General features: G+C 38.1%; 1 long non-coding RNA gene across 1 annotated transcript; it reads left to right on the forward strand.

The window, feature by feature from the left end:
• The first annotated feature begins 1149 nt into the window (after positions 1-1149).
• On the forward strand, positions 1150-5476 carry LOC140573512 (uncharacterized). The gene is made up of 3 exons (XR_011980668.1): positions 1150-1297; positions 4742-4827; positions 4915-5476. It is a non-coding gene; the product is annotated as an uncharacterized lncRNA (long non-coding RNA).
• The last annotated feature ends 1172 nt before the right edge of the window (positions 5477-6648 follow it).

Genomic DNA, 6648 nt, shown 5'->3' on the forward strand with positions numbered 1-6648 from the left:
CCTCTGCAAAAACCTCTTGGTGTAGTTAAGCAGTGATCTATGGCTCAAGTGCCACTCCCTGTTCACAACCCTAACATTGGTGCACCACACCACCTTGAAATATCAACATATTTTGTTTTAGTTTTAAATAAATGAAGATCAGTTTTGGGTCATTAGAAGACATTTTTTATTTTAAAATGTAAAATGTTTTTGTTTTGTTTTTGTTAATTATGCTTCTACATTAAATATTAGGCATTTATATTATTGGGAAAAAAACTGCTGGGCCATCTGAACATATACATTTAATATTATATATTAATATTAATATTAAAATATTAAAATATTGCTTACACGTCATCCCTGTAATGGACATATGGCTATATGAAGGGGATATATTGCCATGAATTAGCACCAAAAATAATTCAAGTGAATAAGAAGTTTAAATGACAGAAGCAATTTTTCATATTATTATCTTTACAAAACAACAGCACACATCTGAGTATCTTATTCTTTAGAGAAATTTTTAAAGAGATATGCTTACAGCTTGCTTAACAGTCCTCTTCTATACAGAAGTATTTTGTGTATATTAGTAAAATATATTGTTTTCCTAAATATTTGTAAAACCAAGATTTGCAGTATTTCAACAGGGTTGACACAGTCATAACAGGGTTGATATTGTTGGGTTAGATGACATTAAACATTGCATGTTTCCATGGCATCTTTATTTTTATTGGCAGTATTTATTTATTGGAGGATTGGCAGATCGATGTAATGTTATGGCTAGTTGGTGTACATAAATGTCAAGCTTAGATGTAAAGTGTAGACATAGGGTGTATATTTGCATACAAATATACAAAACATAAAGTATAAAATTAGCCCCACTTTAATCACATGGTTATATGGTATTTGATATGGTACAAAATTAAAATAAAATGGAGGGAAACAGGACATATTTATCACTATACATCCTTAGGGACGTCCTGTTGGCTTAAATGTTTAGTAATTTTCCATGGCTCTACAAACAAGATGGAGCACATTTTCCCCGCCCATGTAGGCGACATGTTTTTGAGGGAGGAGGATGCTACGTTGTCTTAGTGTGTCTATGTACCGCGCACAGTAATACACTGCTGTGTCTTCAGTTTGCAAGCTTTGTGCCTGTAAAGACACCATGTCCTTAGAGATGCTGAATTTACTGCTAAGTGAATCCTTGAGGTTTCCTGAAGAGTCTCCAATCCACCCCATTGCTTTTCCTGGTGGATATCGAATCCAGTCTGTGGTGTAGCTGCTGTCACTCACTTTGTATCCTGAGACTTCACAGGTAATGGTGAACGGCTCACTTGGCTTCACATGCTTAAATTCAGCCTGCTTCAGTTCAACTGCACTTGTAACAGCTGTAGTAAAATAGAACAGAATTTCTCAGATTTCTCAGAGCCCACACATTCAGTAGGGAGTAGATGACCTTGTACTTGCTGTAGTTGCCAGAGCCACCAGAAGCTGAAGGAACATGGTTTTTGCACGTCAGTAGACCTCATACGCTAGAAATCTGGAGCTGATGTTCAGGACAGAGAGGTTTTTTTTATTTAAGGAAGGACGAGGTGTTAAACTTTGCATAGCAAATGCTGTTTAATTTAAAACATGGTAGATGCTGCCTACACAGCTCCTTTAGGTGAAAGAAAGTTTAAACAGTAGCTGTGAATGTATCATGTCATCTTTTTAAAACCTGTTATGCTGAATGACGTTTTTTACACTAATTTCCAAAGATTTATATTGGTAATTAGGAAAGCCATGCACACTGGATGAGTTGTTTAACTTGTTTAAGTTATATCAGTGTGGACAAAACAGGAATCACTGGTGCTTCTGAGGAGTTTAGAAGAAGTGGCATAGAGAAAATAGTTATGAATAATATGATGATAGTATGATAATAAGAAAAAGTATGTGATTATTTAATATGAATTATTACTACACCATCAAAACAGTGAAGTTACAGTTCATACTTGCAGAGAAATTCTGTTTTTGTTTTGCTACCTAGATTCTTTTACCATTATGAGCCTCAGGCACAGTAATACACAGCCTTATCTTCAGCTTTCAGGCCCTTCACCTGTAGGTACAGCATGTTTTTACTGGTGTCTTTAGTGATGGAAAATTGACCTTGTAAAGACTGGGCAAATATAGTGCCTGTGCCACTATCAATGCGACCAATCCATTCCAGTCCTTTCCCAGGTTTCTGACGGATCCAGTGCAACCAGCTAAGAGTAAGCCCAGAAACAGAACAGGACAGGGTGACCGAAGTCCCAGGCTTCTCCATCACCGGCTCTGATGAGGTCAATGACTGTCCATCAGTATCTGGAAAATAAATTCAAAACACTGGAATGCTGAAACATTGCTTTCAATAATTGTGACATATTCTACTAAGTATATTTAAAAAGAAAATACATTTAAATGGTGTTTTTAGAGATAACTGACAAACTGCCACTGAACTTACACTGAAATAATACAGTTAATATACAAAAACACAGAATCATCTTGCTTCTAAAGCTTTGCACCATCCAGTGAGAATTACAGATTGTGTGGAAGTGTTGCATTAGAGCCCATATATACTGGGCTGTATTTGAATAAGGAGTGTCCATAGCTTTAAGTGTCCAAGTATTTGCTGCTTAACTGCTCTTCCAAAGCTGCATAAAAACATTTGACAGTTTGACATCTGAAATGAATCTAGTATAGATACATTTAGTACTATACTAGTATAGTATTTTTTTCTGTATTATAACTGCAGCATAAACTGTCGTGTTAAATTTTGTCGAAGTTCACAAAAACAAGTTTCTGGTGTATTTGAAAGTTGGACATGAATGTAGATATGCAAGCAAGATCATAATTTCCTTGCTGAGGAAGATAAAAGAAAAGATGCCATGGAAAGCTTTTAAAAACTCCTTAAAAGCTTTAATAGAAAAGTTTAATAGAAGTTTAATAGAAAACCTGATAATTTACATAGCTGTAACTTTAACTAGCCTACAGGAACTCTACCTCAACCCCACTCTCTAAGAAAAAGCAAAAAATGTTTGACAGACTGCTTGATGCAATATAAGGCAGTCAATAAGACAAGAGGTCATTTATATGTATACAATGTAACTAATTAATGTCACTTAAGTCTTAAAGACAGAGTAACACATTCTGTGGGTAACGAGAGTTTGGAAAATATCTCCGGTACCTCATATACATATAAATGACCTATTTTCTGATTGACCTCCCAATATTTTAAAATTATTATTATAAAAGTTGTTATTATTATTATAAAAGGTTGGACAATATCTTTGGTACACAACACTGCACAAATATTATACGTTGACCTCTGGGGGAAAATAATATACAAGAGAAATGTAGAATAGAGACTTTTAAAGTATAGGCTGTATTAACACAGATGTGTCAATAGACATGGCCACCGTGATCCGGTAGGCAGCGAGGTTCACACACAGCACAAATGCAGATGTTCAAGTGACTCACATGCCTTTATTTTTGCTCAAACCTCCATCACTCCAAACGAAAACCAAAAAGGAACATAACAGCCCACGTGGGACTCTAACAGTCTCAACACATGTGTACATCTGTTCAGTCTACTGGCAGCTCAGTCTTCCTGCTCACCATGTTCATTCTCCCCAGGCTGAAGAGGCACTTTTTTATGCTGCCACCTGGAAAAATGTGCAGAATCAATACAGGGTGGGATGGCAGCAGTGTCAGCAATGAGTGCAACTTAAAGTAGCTGAATACATTCATTAGGAGGGGTGTCCACAAATATTTGGATGTATAGTGTATTATCATAGTCCTGCTCTTGGGATCTCAGTGGTGTTTAAAGTTTGGATGTAAGGTCACAATAAAGCATTGAATCAAAAGTTCTCATCTTTATTTGACATTTTGGGACTTTGTTGACATAAACAGTCAGGCTATCTGTTGGAACCCTTCAGTGGAGCTTGTCAGCTCCAGCTCCTGTCTCACTTTCTGTTAGTTTATTCACTAGATGGCATTGTTCCGCTTTAGAAAATCAGCTGGATAGAGAGACGGCTGAGGTCCTCGCTTGCCTCCTTCCTTTCTTAAGCAACATCATTTTCAGCCTCTCTGACTACAGCACTTATACTAATACAGTTCCCACAAGATGCTAAACTAGGTCTATGAGGCTGGATGTCCACTGAAGTGGCTGTGAAATAAATTCTCAGGGGTGTTTAGGGGAAACATACTTTATTAAAACACAATTACTCAGTTAAAAGTAAGAGCTGGCTGTGGGACAGGTTAGCCAATGAAAAATGTGATAAAGACAAACAAAGAATAAGAGAATAAGAGTATAAATCGATTAACAATGTAGTTGCCCAACAGTGGCAGTTTGCCAAGCCCAGGTATTGAACCTACAACCCTGTCATCAATAGCCCAGTGCTCTAACCCCTGAATCACCAGTGCTCACGTCATTTTGATGGCCTAGAAGCTGCCTCAGAACTAGCTGGGGTGGTCTTCATGCTACCCTACCTCCTGCCGCTGGGCAGCTGTGAGAACAGGCAATGTCATGGGCAGGTGGAGTCCTTAATAATCCTTTTGGACTTCCTTAGACATCTAAATCAATCTTTTTGCATAGCCCAGCTTAGAAATGTGGGGTCAAGTTACAGGGTCAAGGTACAAGTTGCTTTTCCCCCTAGTTGTTACTGCCTTTAACTGGGCATAGTAAACCACGCCCACAAAAAGACATAATGCAAATGCTCTCTCCTCCTTTTTTACAATAAAGACTGTCCCTGGAGTAACAGATTCTGACACTCTCAATACAATCCATGCTCCTGGCCTGCTTTCTGGTGCTGCTTGCAGCTGCATCCTGTAAGTTCTTCTGTCTACTCTACACAATCGTACGCTACTCTTTATTGTCATTGTTGGTGTAACCTTACTGTCTTTATTCCATTGCAGCTGTTTGTGGACAAATTGATTTTGTTCAGCCTGGTCACCTGGTGGTACAATCTGGGCAGTCTTTGACTGTTGAATGCAAAGTCTCTGGATATGCCCTGACCGACAGCAGCTACTGTACGTTCTGGATTCGACATCATGCAGGAAAAGCAATGGAATCAATTGGCTATGTTTGTAGTGGTGGAAGCACAGCTTACACAGATTCACTCAAGCACAGGTTCAGCATCACTCAAGAGACCTCTAGAAGCACCGTGACTCTACAAGGCCAAAACATGCAGCCTGAAGACACAGCTGTGTATTACTGTGTGTGATATAGCAACACAGTGCTTTGTAATGCTGGAGTAGCTCTACAAAAACCTTCCCAATCCTAAACGAATAAGGTAATATCCAACGTGTATACTCTTATTCACAAATACTTGGTTTCTTCTAGGTTTAGCCTCTAAACAAAACAATTTTTATTTTGTACTGAGAAGGAGGGTTCCTTGTGCTGTGTAATAGGCATATTTTGAAGGATTTCCTTGTATCTGAAAATCCCCCAATTTTTTGAAGAGTAGAAATAACTTAAATAAACTCTGTTTATTCAATAAATCACTGTTTATAATGTAAGTTTTAATTTGAAATCCTCTTGTCACTACATGTTATACTCCTATTTTTTACATCTGACCTCAGGAACAGCTAATCAAAGTCGCATGTTTTACAACCTTTACAGCTTAGTCTCATTTGGCCAGTACAACTTTGTTTGAGCATTATGTAGTCAATGTCTCTTTAGTCTATAGTAAAATTGTATACTGACTCTTGTGAGGGTCTTGCTCAAGTGTACATTGGTAGTAGCTTGCTAAGCCCAGGTATTGAACCCACAACTGTTGCCATCATCAATAGCCTGGTGCGCTATCCGCTGAACCACCAAACCCTAGCTGCCTTGGGATTGGCTGGGGTCTTTATGCTACCTCCTGCCACTGGGCAGCTGTGAGAAAAGGCAGTGTCATGGGTCCATGAGTCTTTAATAGTCCTTCTGGACCTCCTAAGACAACTAAATCAATCCTTTTGGATATCTGGGGTCAAAGTACAGAGTCTACCATGCTACAGCACCCCTGGAGCAAAGTATGTTTGAGGAAGCTGCCATTGTTGGGCTCTTAGACCTCTCTGTTTCTCAGACAAGCTTGTCTTATTACTAATTATTCAGTAACTATTACAGAACCAAGTTATGCAATTATGGGAGTGAGGAATTGGAGTGGGGAGCAAATTATGGAATTTTAGAGTTAAATGACTTGGCGATTACTGTTTTAAGTGACTACAAATGACATGTGCAGAAGTGTGTAGATAAATCAGATACCGCCTATCATCGCTGTCCAATGAAAAACATGCATCTCCAAAATGGCGACTTTACAGGGAAAGGCAAAAATGTTCTTGACTTTGAATGGAAGTCAATGTAAAATAAGAGATTAATTCAAGTAATTTGGACTATTTCTATTGGCCCATTCACCCAGAATTATTTACACAGTGGACAGAAGCAGCTACTGGGTTCAAACGATGAGAACACTAAAAACGGACAAAAATGGAGATACATATTTTTCATTAGACAGCAGCAATATTTGCCTTTCCAATAGTGTTCACAACCAATTTCTTGCACTTCTGTTATGTCAAACTTATGTTTACATCATTAAAAACTGCAAAAAGGAGAACAGGAAGTTTGCTTGAATGATCAGTTGCAGATTTTGTACAGCACAGGACATTCTT

This window comes from Salminus brasiliensis, chromosome 12 (genome assembly GCF_030463535.1).
Source record: "Salminus brasiliensis chromosome 12, fSalBra1.hap2, whole genome shotgun sequence".
NCBI classification, from domain to species: domain Eukaryota; kingdom Metazoa; phylum Chordata; class Actinopteri; order Characiformes; family Bryconidae; genus Salminus; species Salminus brasiliensis.